At 28.6% G+C, this 22275-nt stretch overlaps 1 protein-coding gene across 3 annotated transcripts in view; it reads right to left on the bottom strand.

Annotated features, from left to right (window-relative positions):
- LOC105207374 (cordon-bleu protein-like 1) overlaps positions 1-22275 on the bottom strand; it is a 245652-nt gene that overhangs the window by 158775 nt on the left and 64602 nt on the right. The window contains exon 2 of one of the 3 annotated variants that reach the window (XM_039445739.1): positions 4369-4477. The exons of 1 other annotated variant lie outside the window; for it this stretch is intronic. The gene's annotated coding sequence lies outside the window, so the exon portion shown is untranslated. Of the gene's footprint in view, positions 1-4368; positions 4712-22275 lie in introns of those variants that run through there. One more of the 3 variants, XM_039445737.1, reaches the window with a different exon arrangement.

Genomic DNA, 22275 nt, shown 5'->3' on the forward strand with positions numbered 1-22275 from the left:
AATAAACATTCCTTTTCGGAAATTAAAATTTATTTATTTTTATATAATAAATATCGTTCCGTATTTCATCAGGGTATCTACTCAAAATTTATAAATCAATTCCATGAAAATCCAGGATTTTCCAGGAATTTTTATTAAAATTCCAGGTAAGATTAGAGAATTTTTGAATATAGCTTTGAAATAAATTGATTTTATTTCACACTTTTTAACATACTTTTTAACATACTTTAAATATGTATTATATAATCACAAAAAATATGTAACATAAATCTCTTTCAGACAAAAATAGTTCAAAAACTATATAAACATAAACTTATTAAAAATTGTAATAACAAACGTAATATATCCAATAAAAAAAAAAAATATTTATATATAATTAAATAATTGAATATTTAGTAAGCACAAAGTAGTTACATACATATAAACATATATCTATGTTTTTAAAGTTTCAATTTGTTTTTTAAGTGCATTTGCTTCTTTCTGAGCATTTTCTAGAATTTTTAAACGTTTGTTCTCCAATTCTGTTACTTCTAAAGTTTTTTCCTTTTCATAGACGCTTCTTGTTCTACAACAGATGCTTGCTGTCGACGTCGATTAAGATCTTCTATGTAACGGAAATGAGCATTTCGAACAATAAACAAAAGAGCTTTAGGTATTTTTAAAACATCAATACCTTCATGTAATACGGCATCATATATTTGACGACGCACAACTATGGATTCTTCCATCATATTTTTAAAGACATTTAGCATTTACTGAAAAACCTCGTTCTACATTTGCATTGCCATGTAAAAGGCAACAAATCATTTTTATTACATTCATGAATTCTTTAAAATCTTGGCCTACAATATTTCGCCAAAAGTGATCTAAGCGTTTTTCATTACGATTATAAGATTTAATGGTATCCATGATGTACGGTCGCAATGTAAGGTCTCGAAACTGTCGAATTACGATATCAGCTATTAATCCAGCGAAACGATTGTTTTCATTAATACTACATAAATTGTATAAACGTCTCTTGGCTAAATTTAAATTTGAAGTTATGAGACTTCGATCTAAACAAGTAACAGCTTTTGTCAAAGTATGTGTTAACGGAGATCGTGTCATTAATTTGGAAACAAATTTCTGGAGACACTTCTTACAATCTTGTCGAAATTGAAGAAAATCTACATTCTTAATGTCGACTTTTTTTATTGTTTTTAGAGTATCAAATCCTAATATAATATTTTTTGCTGAAAGTAGATTTTCCTGTGTCTGAACATCTTTTAATAAGATTGATGACATATTGTCTATTATTTCGGGTTTCATAAAACGTTCTAATACGTTTTTTAACATTAAACAAAGAGCACTATGTAAAAAAGGAACCAAAGGTGCGTTTGACTGGAATTCCCTTAAAAAAGGTTCTGTATCGGAAGCAAGAGATTTGAAGAAAGCAAGCTTTGCACATAATAAAGGATCTTGAATGCATTTTAGAATTATCTTATAACTTTCACACGTTGGTTTAATTTTGTCTCGTTGTAAACCTACAAATTTTTTAATGCATTGTGTAACATCAATTGCTCTTTGAGCTACTGCACAATTTTCTAACCATCTTATGGAACAAAATTTAAGTGGAAAAATATCAGAACCAGAATAATGAATGTACCATATAAAGCTCTACGAACTGGTACATCTTTGAAGAGATTATACAATGCTCTCATGTATGAGATAATGTTTCAATCTGTAGCACATATACCGGATTTGAATGTACAAAAGCAATGAGAAGAATTGAATAATTTCTGTACAAAACCTAATTGCTACTATCTCTGTATTGTCATTGAAAATCTTCCAAACCAAGTGGAATTTCTTATGTCTTTTCTGCTTTTCCTATCTAGCAGCGCCATGTTTTTGTACATCAAAAATTTTTTATTTTAATAAAATTTTCTCATTTTGTACCGTTTCCTCTTTAATCTTTTAAATTAAATGTTAAATATTCCATTGAAACTTATTAAAATTAAATACAACCACTTGGGTTAAAATTGAAAGATTTTTCAATAAAAATACAAAAATAGTACTTTGATTGTTTAAAAGATTTTTTGGAAAAATGCATTTAGGTTGAATTAAATTACACAATATTTAAGGAAATACTACTTGGGTTAGAATAAAATTTTTCAATGAGAATTAAAGATGCTATCACTTGAATTTTTAAAATACGAAGATTTTTCAATAACAATACAGAGATAGTACCACGTGGGTTTTGTATAAAAATTGAAGATACTACCAGTTGGGTTAGAATAGGAATGTTTTTCAAAGAAATTACAAATACAAAATTACAAACGACTACTTTAATTTTGTAGAAAAAGTATATTCTCTTTATAATAGGTGCATTTTAAAAGATTTCACACATTTTTTTTGAATAAACGTATATCATTTTTATTAAATTACACAATTTCAAAATAAGTTGCGCGCAACACACATAGGCGCTTTTTTTACCTTTTTTTTTTGAAAATATGGAATTACATCGGTCAATGTGTTTTTTGCTCTTCATGTGACTTACAAGAGCTGACTTTCCCATATTACTCAAAAAAATATTGCAATAACATAAAATGCAGCGAGCATAATTTGGCTTCTCTGTTATAGGCTGTAGCCAGTTTTGAAATTCAGTTTTTAAGCCAGATTTCTTGAAATTTTATTAATTTTGACATCATAAAAGCCGTCAATCTGTACATAATAATCAAATAATAACTTTATTATTGAATAAAAATGAACAATGTAGAAGTTTTGATTCTATAATTTAGATCATCTTCAGTACAAAAATTAAAGTGATAGTATTAATAATTACAATGACTATTACAATTCCTACGGGCGCATTCGAGGAAATTATAATAGTCACTGTAATTGTTAATACTGTTACTTTAATTTTTGTATATTTGTTACTGAAAATAATCCAAACCATAGGAACAAAATTTCTACATTGGATAATTATACGGGCGTTACCTCAAATTTTGATAAAATTAAATTTTTTGCTCAAAATGAAAGAAGATGACAGAAATAATTGCTGCTCTGTCCCCCGAAGTGAAATATCAATTGTTAAAGTTGACGAATTTAGGTTAGGAAACCTGTCAGATAAGGTACATATAGCGATATGAAGATGCGCCATGACAACATGCGCTATGGTATATGAAAAGTGCGCAAATTTGAAAGACGTATATAATGTAATATTTGTGATTTCAATGAACTAAATTTAAAAAATGTAAAAAATTATTTTGTCAAAAAGATATAAAATTTTAGAAATAAAACTTCAAAAAATTCCAGGACTAATGATCAAATTGATCAAATTTCCAGGAAAATCCAGGATTCCAGGGGGCATAATGTGAAATCCATGACTTTCCATGACTTTACAGGTTTTTCCAGGTAGTGCACACCCTGTTCATATATTATTATCTATTAGATGTATTAATTATTATTATTTATTAATTAATTTTAAATCAACTAAAATGATTAACATGCATCGCGTTGAATAACTCGATTTCATCGGTTGTTTTTTTGTCTTTGAATGAAACTGTTTTATTATGTAATAGTTATAATGTTTTATAAAAATCTACAATTTTTTGAAAATAAAAAATTTTTCAAATTTTATATGCAACAAACTTTTAAGACTCATAACTCCTCGCGCGGCTATATTGAAATTGTGACGTCATAAGCAAGAAATAATAATATTTTCAAATGTTTTTTTTAATCGGGAGGAACGAAACGTCTGTAATAATAATTGCTTGATAATTATATTAATTTACACAAGAACATCTTGTGTTGATTTTTCGGCATTAACTGATTTACTTCTTCATAGCCTTCCTAGTTCAGGTTTTTTAAAATGTTTTTTTAATAAAAATTTTTTTATATTTAATTTAATTATTATATTATATTATCATTTTTCTAATTGCATTCTTATTTAAACAAATAACAGAAAAGTTGTTCTAGATTTTATTCCAAATTTGAAAAAATTAGTAAAAGACTATAATTTTATATATATTTATATAAATAATATGCTTCAATTATACATATATGTTTCATCATTCACTTATAAATCTATCAATTATATACAGGTATTAGTATAAAGTGTTCACAGATCATCACGAGAGATCAGTTCACAGCAGTCGCAAAAGTCAAGTATCGTCTACGGCGGTCACGATGAATGGGTAACTCCTTAGGAACTTTCGAGAAAAAATTCCTGAAAAAGGAATTTCTTTTTATTGCGAAAAATGTTTTTTAAAATGTTACAAAAATATTGCCTTCATTGGAATTATGTAGTGTAATAATATAACATTTATGCGGATATTTTAAAAATATTCATAGAATTAGAAAGAATACAGGAAAGAATGAGGCGCTTACTTGATAGTTCACAGGATGTCCTGTGGATGTCTCAGGACTATAACAGGTACTCCCTACAATATCCTGCTTGACAAAACAGGACATCTTTAGGACATCCGACGTCCCTGTGCTAATAAGGTACCCAATTAATTAAAAGAAAATTCAATGTGTTGGGTAAAAAAATTTAATCGACTTTTTAATTTGTAACGAAGACTATCACAATTATTAGATTGTTCAGGAACAATAATGCATAATTTTTTATTCAAATAAAAATTTACTCGTCTATCTTGAATAAAATATGTTCGAATAAAATTTTTAGTCAAATAAAAATTTATTTATTAGTCGTAAATAAAATCTTATTCATTATTCGTTATTTACATAATACAAATAAAAGTTATAAATAAAATTTTGTAAATAAAATTTTACTTAAATTAGCAATTCAAATTATTGTTTTTTATTTATTGCATTACTTATTTTATTTACTAATCAATTTTATTACTTAACTTACTTTATTACTTATTCTATTACTTTATTTATTTACTTTTTATATTTTATTGTATTTCCACTAGTTATTTTATTATGTTTTTAATATAATCATAAACATATCTCTAAATTAAAAGTGAAAATAAATGTGACTTTTGTGGCGCTTCTACAAATTTATTCACATTCTTCAAACTAACCGTATAAAATCGATAAAAATCAAGAGAGAATATGGAGCTAATATCAAAGTTTTATTTTTTTAGTCTTTTATTGGATATAATAGTAGCAATAAAAAAAAATTAATATGCATATAATGATAAAAGAAAGAATAATGCAAATAAAAATAATACAAATAAAAATAATATCACAGCCTCAGTGGTTGAGTTGGCTAAGATACCTGTACCGAAGATTTGGGAGGTCCTAGGTTTGAGAACCCTAACTGAGGTGATATTTTTCGCAATAAATTTCTTTACAATTTTTCAGGGAGAGAAAGGGTTATTATTAATTTTAATCTTAATAATACGTGATATTACTTAATCTTGTTCAATGTAGAGCTGTGTTATAACTGAAAAACTAATTTGGCGCGCAGTTCATTGAATTTGAGGAAAGTGTATAAAATCACGTAAACAATACAAGCACGGAGATCTAACTGCGACCGAAGAAGGCGTTTTGTTTGATTTATGTTTGTTACAGTAACGGTCAAATATATTTCTACTTTAAATAAAAATAATAAAAATAAAAAATAATGCAAATAAAAAATAATGCGGCTAAAGAATATTGCAAATAATAAATAACACAAATAATAAATAATGCGAATAATGAATAACGCAAATAATAAATAGCCAATAATATGAATAATGCAAATAATAAATAATATTTATAATACAAATAACGAATAACGCGAATAACAAATAATAGTCAATAATGTGAATAACAAATAATGCAAATAAAGAATAACGTGAATAACGAATAAAATTTTATTTAATTACTTATCTAAATAAAAAATTATTCAAAAAATAACGAATAATGCCTAACTCTGTTTCCTATGCTGGCCATGTACGCAATTGTGGAGTTTTTTCTGAATTTTATCTCAGAATTGGATGTGTGTGTGTGTGTGTGTGTGTGCGCGCGCACGCGCGCACGCGCTCGCGTATGTGTGTGTATACAGGGTGCGAGAAAAGTTCCGGGACGGCGAAATATCTCGAAAACTAAGCATTTTAGAAAAAAATGTTTCAGATAAAAGTTGTAGGGTTTCAAAAGATCTATTTACTGATCTTATCAGTTTAACCTTGGATAGCGTCACCAAGGTCAGATCAAAATCACATTAACTTTTTTAAATGGAACTGCCTACTTTTTATTGCATATTCTTGTAGCTTATCTCAAGACCTTTCCAAAACACTATAAACAAATTTATTTTCGTTAAGTATTTTTCGAGTTGTGAAGCTTGAAGGTTACAGTACATTACAGCTTTCAAGCCTCACAACTCGAAAAATACTCAACGAAAATAAACTTTCTTGTATTGTTTTGGAAAGGTCTCAAAATCGATTACAAGAAAATGCAATAAAAAATATGCAGGGTGTTTAAAAAGTCCCGGACCGGTTGAATGTCGCAACGCCATCCAAGGTCAAACTGATAAGATCAGTAAATAGATCTTTTGAAACCCTACAACTTTTGTCTGAAACACTTTTTCCTAAAATGCTTAGTTTTCGAGATATTTCGCCGTCCCGGAACTTTTCTCGCACCCTGTATATATATATATATATATATATATATATATATATACAATATGTTTACATGCGCAATTTTATAAAATTATAAAATTATAACATGTAACAAGAAAAATTTTTCTCTGGCATTAATTGACTATCTTATTTGTTAATATTGAATTTTTTTTCTACACAGAAAAAATAATGTGATTAACCTACACAAAAATCTGGCGGAGCCAACCAGATTAACTAGTAAAATATTGAACTATTCATATGGTTGTTTGAATCATAATACAATGGTTGAATGGCTTGCGACAATAACGGCATCTGGTTGCAACAACTATAGATTGTTTTTTGAACATTTAATCACAAATATTTTAATGATAATTGTATCATTTGGTTGGTTTAGATAGAATGTCTTAGTGTGATATACAAGTAAATCACGTCATGTAATTAATATAATTATTTTAAATACAAATATAAATGGTATTTAATTATTCAGTTTAAGAATCCGGCAGAGAAGTGTCGCTCTGCCTTACAAAGTGAGATATGTCGTTAAAGTTGATGACCATTTCAGATTAGGAAACCTATCATATCGACAAAATGTAGTGACATAAGCATGTTCCGTGACCACAGATTCTAAATATGCAATTGTACCTTTAGATGTCTTTATTATAATATCTTCAAATAATACAATAAGATGCACGTTTCAATACGAGTACATTCCCAGATAGCACATGGACTCCTATCAAACGTCCATCTGTGGACATTGGGACGTTCAGTGGATGCCCAATTAGCGTCCGATGGACGTCCATTTGAAGTACGTTTGCAAATCCTGGATGTCCATAGAACATTTAAAAGGATCTAAAATGGACATAATTTTCAGACCCTTCCAAAAAAAATTTATTTATAAAAATTTATTTATAAAAATTTATTTTAATATTGTAAAAATCCGTTTTCTTAATGTTCTATAAAATAAAAATGTTATTTAAAATATAAAAAAATTGGGAATTTTTCTTAAAAATTTTATTTTCGGAAATTTTCAAGCGGTCACCTATCCAAATTGTAACTTCGCCAAACGTTGCTTGACCTGTAAGATATTTGGCGTACCCGAGTTGTATTATTTAAATATATAAAATGTAACACAAAGAGACCCGGACACGCTAAGTACTTTTTTTTTACTACGATACCGTTTGTCGTTTAGTCACTTAAAATCAATTTTATGAAACTTAAAATTATTTGGAATAATAATAGATTGAATTTTTACTGCATACACTTTTTAGTAATCAAACATGTTGTTAATTGTTCTAATGAATAATCTTAATATACATATTTTAAAAAAGTTCAAAGTTTACGTGGTTTTAGAGGAAAATATTGTTGTGTTTTTTTGTTTAATGAAATAACTGGCTAATTGTATAATCTAATCTTTTTCTGGTTTAATTTAAAAATGTGTTTTTAATATACCTAAGATAGACTAATATATGATACTTTTTTAAAAAAGAGTTTTTGTTAAAAATTTCTAAAGACTATACGACACTTTTTTATATACCTGGCGCACATTTTTCTTTAAAAAAAAAAAAAAAGATTTTTGTAGGGATTATATTTTTTTACGATTACGACTTGGATGGGTGACCGCTTAGAAATTTCCGGAAAAATTTCTTGAGAAAGATTCTCGATTTTTTTTACTTTAAAAAACATTGTTATTTTATTTAATGTTAAGAAAATGCTTTTTTCCAATATTAAAATAAATATTTATAAATAAATATTTTTTTTGTAAAAAAATTGATCAGCAAAAGCAACACGTCGCGAGCAGACTTAGAAAATTTTTTAAATAAGATGGACATTTTTAAAATGTCCAAATGTAAACGTACTTTGTATTTGCAACAAAAGACGTATGAAACATTATGCCTGCGCGGTAATAGCGCGCTTCCCGATTGACATCCAAATACGAATATCCTGTGAACGTCCAAAAATTGGCCATTAATAGACGTCCAAAATCAGACTTACGATGAATGTCCATTTCATATCCACGTGTGGTTAGACCTAAAACGGATGTTTATAGAATGTCCTGTGCTATCTGGGTTCTTACAACACTCATTCTTAACGTAATAAAATTGCGAAAAGTTGATATGAACATTCTAGATGCCACCGAACCAACGTTATAGATAAGTAGCTTATCCATGCTAAATGATCTCCTAATTAAGCTGTGATTGTCACAATCAAATTACGTGTAACTACATTGATGTAGTTAACACATTAAAGTAAATAAATAAGTCATATCAACCGTACACATACCTATCATACAAAAATATCTAGGATATTATAACAATCTTGTTTACAACTAAATATTTCTGGTTATGTGAACCATATCTTTTTATCTGTATATGAAATATTTAAAGTTTTTTTTTTATATTGATACAAACTATGTAGCATAGAAAATATAAATAGAACCAAGTTGTAAGGATAGACATCTTTGCTTCGTTCTGAACTCATTGTAATTCTAAAGTGCTTGTGATAAAAAGCGCACTTAAGGTGCGTGACTAACCACATTTACAAAATTACATATGTACAATGACATACACCGCTACTATGTCTAAAGTACAACGTTTATTTGTACGTATGTTATGCAATCGTGTGTATCATCCCAGTCGACACAATTTGTAACTGCTATGTACATTACCGCCCAAAATTATATCACCTTTCGATTTCTGGAGCATAACTTTTATCAAAGTATATCGAATGCACTCAAAATTTTATAGTAAATTCTTAATAAAAGGTACACCTTGTATATAAAGTATAATGAGATTTGACAACATAGACTATGATTTTTGAACTTTTTATTAATTTTTTCATAGTTGCACTTTTGTACTTTTTTGCTTTTTGTGTCGCAATCATTGTTTTTACCACCATGTTCTAGTTTTAGCAGTTAAATTTAATATTCCACATTATTTATACTTGTTATGACTCAAAATTAATTATGATTCAAATTTTACATATTTTGGAAATTTTTAATAAAAACGATTTTCCATACGTTGCTGTTTTTATTATTTAATAAAAAGTTATTATTTACGTAAGTTGTACTTATCATTAAAATATATTATGATTTAAGAGAGATTCGTGCCTTTTAAAACAAACTATACTCAAAAATAGTCGAAAAGTGATATAATTTTGGCCAGTACTGTAATTTGGGAGTAACAGTTTATATAAAAAATGTTTCATAATATTTATATCGCAGCTATGTCTATCTATTGCTTCTTTCTATATAATATAAATGTGCAATTGTTACATAGTATTAACATAACAAGTATGTAATGCATCAATATATAGTCAATATTGCAACATGATATTGTAGCAATATAAAATCAATATAATTAATTAGTTACATGATAATATTATTATTATATAGAATTTAATTATTGGAACTATATAGACGTTTTATATTTTGATGATAAGTTTTCTAACCTATACAATCGTCAACTTTAACGATTGATATCTTAGTTTGTAAGACAGAGCGACACTTTTTTTGCCAGATTCGTTCATTTTGAGCGAAAACGCATCGAATGGGCCTAATTTCGTCAAAATCGAAGGTGAGGTGAAGTATTCTGAACAATTACCGTTAATTTTTCTACATTAAATATTAATGTTGCTGTAATGTTAAAGCAACATTAAACAAATTATTATTGATATACGAAATAAGTCTGTGGACAAAAAAATCTTGATCTACATCTTAATGATCATACAATATTTTTTAAATGCTTTTTCAATGTTCAAAAAATTTTTTTTATTTTTAATTTAATTATTGTGTTATATAGACTTGTTTCTAATTGTATTCTTATTTATACGAATAACAGAAAAATTATTCCAAATGTTATTCCGCATTTGTAATAATTAGTAAAAAAAACTATATTTTTATATATGTTTATATAAATATTATGCTTTAATTATACATGTTTCATTTTTTCTACATATATTCACCTAATCTATCAGTTATATACGTATTAGTACGAAGTGTTCACAGATCATCACAAGGGTTCCAGTTCGCAGCAGTCGCAGAAGTCAAGCAACGTCTACTGCGGTCACGACTTGGATGAGTCGCCACTTGGGAATTTTCAAGAGAAAATTCCCGAGATTTTTTTTGCGAAAAATGTAAAATGCTACAAAAACATGGTTTTGCATTGAAATTATGTGGTGTAACCATATTAATATTTACATTTCAGAGAAATTTTAACATTGATTCAAGGGATATTAGACATTGCTGCAATGTCTTATTAATATTGCGATTAAATATTGCATAAGATGTTGATACAATATTAATGTGCTGTATGGGCTATGATCTACGCTGATTTATTTCAACATAAATATGTCGTCACTGTTACTTACAAAAAAGGGTGAAATTATAATAAAGCTACAATATTGCAGGAACTTTCACGTTATATAAAACGGGATATTGAAACATATAACTATTATATAGTGAACATATAACTGTCGACTGGGATGCAAATGTATAATACACTTTGCTTTCTGTTTAGCATTTTGTTATTCCACGCTATTTCAAAAGAGCCATTAAAATGTATTCGTCATTCACAAAAAAAAACAATCATAGTTAAATTGTTCAGATATACTTGGTTAAGCAAATTTTGGTAAGAAAATATATTGTGCTTACAAATATTTTAATATACAACTAAGACATTTAGATATATATGATAAAGTTTTAGTTAACATTTTCTAATTGGATCTATTTTTAGGTTCTAGCAATATGGCATCACCATCATATAGATAAGGCAATATTCTATTCCTAAGAAATCACTCAAAATAGAATTAAAGGCACAGCATGATGAAAATTTTTACCGATATTTTAATAAAACACTTTCTCTTGCAAATTCGCAAAATTAAATTGAAATTTAAAGATAAAAGCAAATGAAAGACGTATCTTGACAGCACAGTTTTTAATTCTATATAAAACTTAATTTGAGAATCTAATAATTCCTACAAGAATTTTGATTTCTTTCGAGCAAATGTACTGAATGAATTAACATTTACAATTAATTCAATCAGTATTTCTTTTCAGTGTAGTTAAAATCAAAAAGCACGCAATCTCTAATATCTGATTATCTTAGCTAGAATGCGAGTAATCAAAGTCTGATTATTTTTAATGTTTTAATGAAAGTTATGGATCGTTTCTATTTCACCCAATTATTAGGTGTTATATTCATACTTCAGATTAATTCAACACTTTTTTTTAATGTACTAAATATTATTAGTGCTAATACAAGTATTGTCTATAATGTATTCGTTATATATGTGTAAATAAAATAGAAAACAAAGTTAAATTTAGAGAAATGTATTTTAGAGAGAAGAGAAAGAAAAAGAGAAGAAAGAGAGAAAGACTTTGAAAGAAAAAATAATTATTGGATTGTTGACAACTGATACCTGACAATTGATATCATTAATGCTACAACATACAAAAATTCAAAAAACTAATGGGTGAATAATTTTTTCATACAGTAAACAGATCATGATCATGTTTCAGTCATTTAATTATCTTTATATACAACAGAATATAAAAACGATACATTTATATAATATAATATATATACGAGGTGTGTTCAAAAAGTATCGCGAATTTTGTGTTTTTTCAAAAATTATTTATTTATTCATGAATATCTATTTTGTCCCCTTCAAAGTAATTCCCAGGAGATATTATACACTTGTGCCAACGGTTTTTCCAATCTTCGAAGCACTTCAAAAAATCATTTTTTTTTATCTTGTTCAGCTCCTCCTTCGATGCCGTCTTTATCTCGTCAAGCGTAGCGTAACGTCGTCCTTTCATGGGCCTCTTCAGTTTAGGGAACAAGAAAAAGTCACAGGGGGCCAGATCTGGGGAATACGGTGGCTGCGGCATCATTAGTGTGTTGTTTTTGGCCAAAAAGTCGCGCACAAGCAACGATGTGTGAGCAGGGGCGTTATCGTGGTGCAAAAGCCAATTTTTGTTCTTCCACAAATCCGGGCGTTTCTGGCGGATTGCTTCGCGCATATTGCGCATAACTTGCAGGTAATATTCCTTATTGACCGTTCTACCCTGTGGCAAGAACTCATGATGCACCACGCCCCTGCAATCGAAGAAAACTGTCAGCAAAACTTTCACATTCGACCGAACTTGGCGCGCTTTTTTCGGTCTTGGTTCGTGCGGCAGCTTCCATTGAGATGATTGAGTTTTGGTTTCCACGTCATAACCATAAACCCACGATTCGTCACCAGTTATGACCCTCTGGAGCAAATTTGGGTCGTCGCGGACAGAGTCCAACATCTCATTAGCAATGTTCATGCGATGCTGTTTTTGGTCGCAATTGAGCAATTTTGGTACGAATTTCGCGGCGACCCGTCTCATGCCCAAATCATTGATAAAAATCGAATGGCACGAGCCAATCGATATGTTTAGGTCCTCAGCAACTTCTCTAACGGTGATTCGACGATTGGCCAATACCATTTTCTCCACTTCATTAATTTTTTCGTCTGTTGTTGAAGTGCTCGGGCGTCCGGCACGCTCTTCGTCGTTCACATCTTCTCGGCCTTCTGAGAACATTTTGTACCACCGATAAACGTTGCTTCGGTCCAAGGTAGCTTCTCCGTATGCCACAGTCAACATTCGGAATGCATCCGCGCACTTAATTTCGTTTTTCACACAAAATTTGATACAGGTTCTTTGATCCATTTTTTTGAATAGGTAAAAATCGAAGACGATCCAAAACACGTGCAAGCAAAGCAGCTGTCAACAATTAAGTGAACATTCAAAATGGCCGAGCTTGTCGGCATAAGTGAGAGACATGAGTACCAACATAAGGCCACAAAAAGATCGAAATTCGAATATACGTAACCCGCGAAAATTCAAAATTCGCGATACTTTTTGAACACACCTCGTAATAGCAGGATAGTTAAAAAATTATAGGAAACTTTACACTGTGTTAAATGTATTAACGTTTTAATTGCGAAAGATGTAGAAATAATCAGAATTTAATACATTTAAAAAATAAATACTCATGCGACAATTGCGTGTATAAAAGTAAATAAAACTTTAAATAATTTCAATATAAATACTTTTATACTATATACGATGTAATGGAAAATATATCTTACAATAAAAATATATATATTTAAGCAAAAGAGCATAGAGAATAAGAGAGTATTATGGCTACTGTCGACAATACGGCTACCCTATTATTTCCGTTATTAGGTAACGTATTCTAACAATTGCTTATGAAGTTATTCGTTTAGTAGCCCGTCGTCTTTTAGTGATGTTAATATGCCAACACATAATGACTGACAATTGTTATAAGGCATTTTTACTTTTGAGCATGTCTAAACTTTTTCAAGGTACACTTTTAACCTTTAATTACACACACTTCCTCATTATTCTTAAACTTGAGTGTACTATCATACAAAGGTACATATACTCGAGTGTTTCTTTAACTTTTCATTCGGCCGTATACATTTCAAGTTATACAAAGTTAAAACAATAACATGGAATTTTGTTAATATAGTTTTGTAGGCAAAATTTTTATATCAAAATATTTCTTCGATAACTCAATTGTCATTCTAAAGAGCGGTGTTTAGAAACATTAGAGACATCATTTTATGCTCGTTGTTTAATGTTAAACTGGGATAAAATAATATTTTTAATGAAATTTCTAATGGTATTCGTAAAGCTTCCGAACGCAGGACAATTATAAATCAGGAAAATTCTAAACAATGGAAAATTATAGATATATAATTTTGTAACAAGGTACTGTGTTTCTACTAAACTAATTTTTTTTTATTTATTTTTATGGTTAGCTATATTACAACCACTTTTTTTCTTCCACCGATTATGCAGTGCATTAGATTTTTATAAATCACGTTCTAAATAATAAATATTTCATATTTGAGTCTAAAATTTGTCAAACAATACTCTGACAAATGTATTTGTTCAAGTTTCAATAGAAAATATTAATTATAAACAAAGTTATTCAATAAAATGAAAATGGGTGCTATATTATCCTCTTCTCCTCTATTAGTACTTAATGTTTCTTCAGTAATCATTTAAATCATTTATTGCGATACATTTTATAATTATACATTAAAATAAGGTTAACTCATTATATAAAAAATGAAAATTTAAATGACAGACATAGGTTAAACAAACTAATTATATTTAAAGGTCAATAAAATTAATAATATTCATATATTTTAATTTATGTATTTTCCTTTGTTTTATTTATTCTTTTTCCTTTGTCAGTCAGACAAAAATAGATAAAAATTTTAAATGAATATAATGCATATACACAAAGGGAAAGACATGTACCTATGTACATACATACGCGCTCTAACAGCACAAGACGTCCTCAGGACGATCCTGAATCCGTCCTGAATGTCCAGAGACGTGAATGGGATAAGTTTAGGGCATTACAACACCCCATGGATGTCCTTAGAACGTTTCTAGGAGTTTTGCCGTGTGGATTATAAATACATCAAAAACGTATGATTTTCATAATTGCTATGATTTTTTTCAATTGCGGGGTTATTCCGTTTAGCTACTTATATTTCTGAATAACATATATTAACTATTTAAACTTATTTTTGTGCTATTTTAATTTTAAAGTTCAAAATTTCTATCTTGAACACAGTACTATTGAGAAACATAAATATTATTGATAGACAAACTAAGTCCATGGATGATAAAATCTCGATCTACATCCCAATGAGCAAACAATTTTTTTAAATGTTCTTTTAACGTTTTTTAATAAAAATTTTTTATAGAGGAGAAAAGGGTATTATGGCTACTGTTGACAATATGGTTACCCCTATTATCTCCGTTATTAGGTGACGTATTCTAACAATTGCTTATGGAGTTATTCATTTAGTAACCCGCCGTTTTTTAGTGATGCTAATATGACAATACATAATAAGTGACAATTGTTATAAGACATTTTTACCTTTAAGCACTTCTAAACTTTTTCAAGATACACATTTAACCTTTAATTACTCATACTTCTTCCTCATTATTCTTAAACTTGAGTGTATTATCACACGAATATACATACACTTGAGTGTTTGTTTATTATTTACCTCTTTATTCGGCTATACATATTTTAAATTAAACAAAGTTAAAATAATAACATGTAATTTCATTAATATGGCTTTTGAGGCAAAATTTTTATATCAAAATATTTCTTTATAAATCGATCGTCATTCTAAAGAGCATTGTCTAGAAACATTAAAAACATTATTTTATGCTTATTGTTTCATGTTAAACTGGAATAAAATGATACTTTTAACTAAATTTCTAATAATATTTCTAAAGTTTTTGAACGCAGAAAAATTTTAAATAATAGAAAATTAAAAATAATAATTTTGTAACAAGATACTGTGTTTCTTTTTAACTAAACTAATTTTTTAAAATTATTTTTATAGATAGCCGTATTACAACCACTTTTTTCTGCTACCGATTATGCAGGGCAATAGATTTTTATAAATCACGTCTCAAATAATAAATATCTCGTTACTTTGAGCCTAGAATCTGTTGAACAACACTTCGACGAATGTAATCGTTCAAGTTTCAATAGAAAATATTAATTATAAACAAAATTATTCAACAAAATAAAAATGAGTGCTATATTACCCTCTTCTCCTCTATTTAATTTAATTGTTGTATTATATTCACATATTTCTAATTGCATTCTTATTTAAACAAATAACAGGAAAGTTATTTCAGATGCTATTTTGCATTTGTAAAAATCAGTAAAAACGCTATAATTTTATACATATGTATTTATAACACAATGATAGTAAGAAAGCCTTCTTCGGTCGGTTCTAGCTAGGTCTTAGTGCTTATAGTGCGAAGATTCCGGAGGTGCCAGGTTCGAACCCTGGATGGGGTGTTAGTTTTCGCAATAAATTTCTTACAGTTCTTTCAGGGGGGAATGGGTATATAGATGCAAATCAGCATCAATTATTATATTAAATTAATTATTTTAATATAAATAGTGATATTACTAATTCTTATTGGACATGCTGTGTTATGACCAAAAATTAATTCGGCGCACATTCTGGTTGAATTCGGAGAAGTATATAAAATCACATAAATAAATATAAGCACTAAGACCTAGCTACGATCGAAGAAGACTTTCTTACTATCAGTGTTGTTACACTATCGGTCCAATAACATATTTGTATAATATATATTTATATAAACAATATGTTTTAATTACTCAATCAGCACACAATATTTTTTAAATGTTTTTAAAAATGTTTTCTAAATGTTTTTAAAAACATTTTTTAAATACTGTGTGCTGATTGGGTATATATGATTCATCTAATATATATGTAGCTAATAATATATATGTAGCTAAACTATCAGTTATATAAACGTATTAGTATAAAGTGTTCACAGATCATCACGAGGAATCCAGTTCGCAGCAGTCGTAGAAGTCAAGCATCGTCCACCGCAGTCACAACTTGAATGGATGGTTGTTTGGGAAATTTCAAGAGAAAAATGCCAAGATCTTTTTTGCGAAAAATGTCTTAAAATATTACAAAAATATTATTTTATTCGTTGGAATTATGTGGTGTAATAATACAATATTTATGCAAATATTTTGAAGAAATTCATAGAATTAGAACGTTCTGTGGATGTCTGCAGGACAGAATAAGGCGCTCCTTTGATAGTTCACAAGACGCCCTAAAAACGTCCTAGGACTATAACAGGTACTCCCTGTGATATCCTGCCAATGTAACAGGACGTTCCCAAGACATCTATTAAGCTGACACAGTCACTATAGCACAATTTAATAAAACTTGCACAGAAATTTAGTGCTCTTTTGTTGCTCATTTATTGCTCAATTCCGAATTTTGTTGCTCTAGCCAATTCGGAAAAATAGTGGCTAATACTGACTTAAGATTAAAGCTAGTACAGCCATTTGAAAAAATAAAAACAAATAAAAAAACAATACAGATTCTTTATCTACTAATTTGTTGCTAATTTATTGCTCAATTCCCAGATTCGTTGCTCCACTCCTAATCCCTGTAAAATCACCCCAAACAGTCGTACGTTAGCAAAAAAATTGATAATTACAATAAAATTGATAATTAACGAGATATCTCAACTGATTATGTCTTCTTGATTTTGTTACTTGCGATTTTCAACAAATACGATTTTGTTGCTCCATCCTCGGCTTTCAAAAAGCCACCCCTATCAGTCTTACCGTAGCACATTTCTATAAAGTTGATAATTAACAAAATATTTCAACTGATTACGTCACCCCTAACAGTCTTACCGTAGCACAATTCATTGATTGCAATAAAACTGCACACATTTTAAAACATTGCGAAGAAAATAAGTAAAAAACAATTAAAAATCGACAATTAAAAATAACACAAGAAAGCACATTATATTATCCACTCAGAATTTTGAGGTATTGTGCTAATATACAGCAGGTACGGGTGGCTTTTCGAGGGTTGAGAATGGAGCAACAAAATTGTATTTGTTGAAAATCGCGAGCAACAAAATCGGGGAGACGTAATCAGTTGAGATATCTTGTTAATTATCAATTTTATTGTATTTTGCTAGCGTACGACTGTTTGGGGTGGTTTAACAGGGGTTAGGGGTAGAGCAACGAATCTGGGAATTGAGCAACAAATTAGCAACGAATTAGTAGATAAAGAATCTGTATTGTTTTTTTATTTTTTCAAATAGCTGTGCTAGCTTTAATCTTAAGTCAGCACAGCCACCCCAGCCAGAAATGATTAGTCGAATCAACGTCTATTCGACGTCAATTCAACGTCGATGCGTCGATAAATGGTCGATGGTCGAAAACTAGTCGATATTTTTATCATTTTCTACTTTGTCATAAAAATTGTTTATTGAGTAATTGCGAATATTTTTGTAAAATTTTTATTAACTTTTATTCAATTTTACGTAGATCAACATAAATTGGAAGGCGAAGTATATATTTTACTTTTTTATTACATTGCTTTCTGCACTAAAAAGTCGAGATATCGGAATGCGATATGTGTTCTTTTGCATACACAATTAAATCAACATATAACCTGTATATAATCTTGATCTGCAAATTGTGTAGAGATGCATACATCATTTGCATGACTTAACCTAACTTTTTAATAGCAATAAATAGATCTTAAAAATTGTTACATTTGTTATAAAAGAATGACATTCGGGAAAAATTTTTTTATATATTATTATTATATAATTATGTACACTTATATGTAAAATATGTCCGTATATATAATTATATTATATGTAATTATATACAATTTTATATAATTATATGTATATTTATTTACATATAAAGATACATAACACTAATATAAATTACATGTAAGTATATATAATCGTATATATTTATGTTTGGACATATTTTATATATAAAATATTTTTCCCCGGGCATTTAAAATGAATATATCACTAAGCTGCACTAAAATTTTTCATACACATGTATATTTATAATAATTTTCATATCTTATAACATTTATAATTATTATAAGAATTCATCATATTTGAAATTTTTCTAAAGGAATTTTTAAAAACCTTAAATATTGTCAAATTTTATAAGCTTTGTATGTAAAATGAGAAATGTAGAAAAAAGATTTTTTTATTATTTTTTTTTATTATTATATTATTATATTATTATATTATTATTAAATATATTCCCGAATGCGCCCACATTGATCATTATCGTGCAAACAAGGTTGATAAATTACGACTATTACTATTATCGAACGGTAGTGTACGGTAATATAAGTATGCATCACTTACGCTACGCTTTTAGACTTGGCGCGAATTGCAATTGTGTCTCTTGAATGGTTGCGTCTTACAGTTGAGTGAACGCTTACTGTTATTGGTGTATTCTTCAAGAGCTAAAGGTCTGTTTGAATATTTTACTATATTGATTTGATTTTATGTTTTAATTGTGAAATAGTTTGGTCTAGTAAAATAATGTTTTTTTTTATTTACATTATTATATTAGGTATATTATTTTTCACAAATGAAAGTAAAAGCCAAAGAAGAATTTAAAGTGAATGATAGTGAAGTATTGTATTCAGTTATGGCTGCGCTATTAGTAATTCTCTTGCATGCAAATACAATTTTCGAAGCGATGGCAATCAAAAGAGACCTTTTTGCAAATTACTGTTGTGGGAAGTGATTATAGATGAATACATATTACTTTATAAATTTTATTTGTATTTTTTATAATAGGAAAATACTTTGCCTTCAAATATTTCTTATTTGTGTCTAGTAATTTTACACAAAACATTTTATTTCTAGGCGCAATTCATAACAAGAGACCTAATGTATTTGTTACGGATTTATCATTATACATAGGACAATGGTTAAAGAATGCTCTACATCAAAAACAAGATGATGAAAGTTTTGGAAGACGTGATAAAAAGTTCAAAGAAACAGATAAGCATTTCTAATTATATTTTGTTTGGCAAATACACATATGCATTTATATTTTCACTCAACATTTTATTCATATATTAAAGTAATATATTACAGTAATAAATAGCATTTCGATATTACTCAAGTTCACGTTAATATTACCTGTTATAATCTCATCTCTAAATATTCCCAGTGAGAAATGATGACAAAATCAACGTCAATTCGACATCGATTCGACATCAAAATCATCAAAATGATATTATTTCGATGTCGATTTGATAGGTCATTTCTCGCTGGAAATTAGTATTAATTCGACATCAAATCGACATCAAATCGACTTGTCGATGACTGGTCGACATTTAAGCCCATTTTTAAGTCGAATCGACTACACATTTCGACCGTCGATCGACCAGTGTTATCGACGTCGAATCGACGTCGATTCGACTAATCATTTCTGGCTGGGGCACTATTTTATCCGAATCGGCTGGTGCAACAAAATCCGGAATTGAGCAATAAATTAGCAACAAAAAAGCACTCGATTTTTGTGTAAGTTTTATTGAATTGTGCTATAGTGGCTGTGTCAGCTTAATAGACGTGTTTGGATAAACAAACGTAAGAATCTCAATATGCATGTGCGGATATTTTAACGAGACCTTGAGACTCATTTGCAACATTTTAATCAACCTGAATAATCTTTAACAGAAAGTATACGCATATCAATTTTGCACTCAAAATGATTCCAACTTAGTATCAAAACGCCTACACTTTATAATACGTCAAGATAATGCATGTTTTGTTGTACGTACAAAGATCTTGTGATTTGCTCGTATTAGTATTATATCCCGATTAAATTTTAATTTAATCAAACCCAGTATCTTGCGATTATAATAAATATAGTTCACTTGTGAAACTTTAGGACGCTAAGACTATCAGAACATAAAAAAATTGTTTTATTTTTTGGTGCGCATTCAGTGCGCATTTAATACAGACATTTGACACAAGCTCTAACAGACAGTGTGGATTTTAGTGCAAAACGCAAGTGCGTCTGTGTTTCCCAATAAAAAACGCTGTAGGTATTAATGAATGTTAAGCCATTAATTACATCTTACTCAACTTGATACTATTTCCGATAAATGATACTATCCGCTTTTCAAGTCTTGAATCGTTTTCTATACTTAACTGTTTTATTGCGACGTTCTTTCCGGTTGCAATTTGGAATGCAAATTAAGGCGAGTATGCAAGCGCGTCATTACACAATATAGTATATCGCAAGAACAAGTGAAAACATCGATGGATGCGTATGTTACCTTCTAATTCCTCGCGATGGTTTCTCTTATGCGACGTTTAATCTCATGCTTCCTCGTAAGAATTATTGTGATGTACAGTCACGAAATTAATTATCTGGACGCAAAATATAAAAGGTAATTTTATGCTACAAATTTATCAAATATTATAATTTTTTAGAGAAGACATGAAATATTACAAGTAAAAACTCTTATCAGTGATTTTCAGCAAAAGTATACTTTTGATTTGTAGCATAAAATAAACTCCCAATATCTTGTGTGTCCAAACAATTAGTTTTATGAATCTATCATGAACAATTATTTTATTTATTTAAGATTATTGCATTTTATCACTTTTTACACATTTTTAAATTTATGTAAAAACAAATAAAGATGGAGATAAAGCAGAATCGGAGCTTTGCGACAATTTTATTTTAATATATCTTTCAATCTAATTGAAAGATTATGTTATTAACGAATCAATAAACTTTCTCAATTTGAATAAAAATTCGATTTTAATGAAAATATATATCACTGGCTAGAGATATATGTTTACATTAAAATTTATCATTGTCACTTCTAATTGAGTTTTCGTTATAAAATTTGGTAAATTTGAGCATAAAATAATTTCCCAATATCCCAGTGTCACAGTAATTAATTTCGTTTTAAACATTAAATTGCAAATTTAATAATAAATTGTAATAAAAAATATATGTACAGCGTGTCCGATAATTAATAATACAATTTTCTCATATAAGGTACTCGAGCCAAATAAGGCCCACCTAATATATTTTACTTTTTATAAATTCTATTTACAAAGATATTGAAATAAACTAAATGAGAATAAAATGTTTATTTCAACCACTCACTAAAATAAAATTATCTTCTATATAAAACGTTTTTAAATAAACAAAAAAGAAATGTTTTTAAATTCTGACATTGGGCCTTTATACATTCTTGTGCTTTTTATAAGGCCCGAATTAAAAATAAATTGAAAATAACAAAAGAATTAAGTATTATTTTC

Source organism: Solenopsis invicta, chromosome 2 (genome assembly GCF_016802725.1).
Source record: "Solenopsis invicta isolate M01_SB chromosome 2, UNIL_Sinv_3.0, whole genome shotgun sequence".
Classification (NCBI taxonomy): domain Eukaryota; kingdom Metazoa; phylum Arthropoda; class Insecta; order Hymenoptera; family Formicidae; genus Solenopsis; species Solenopsis invicta.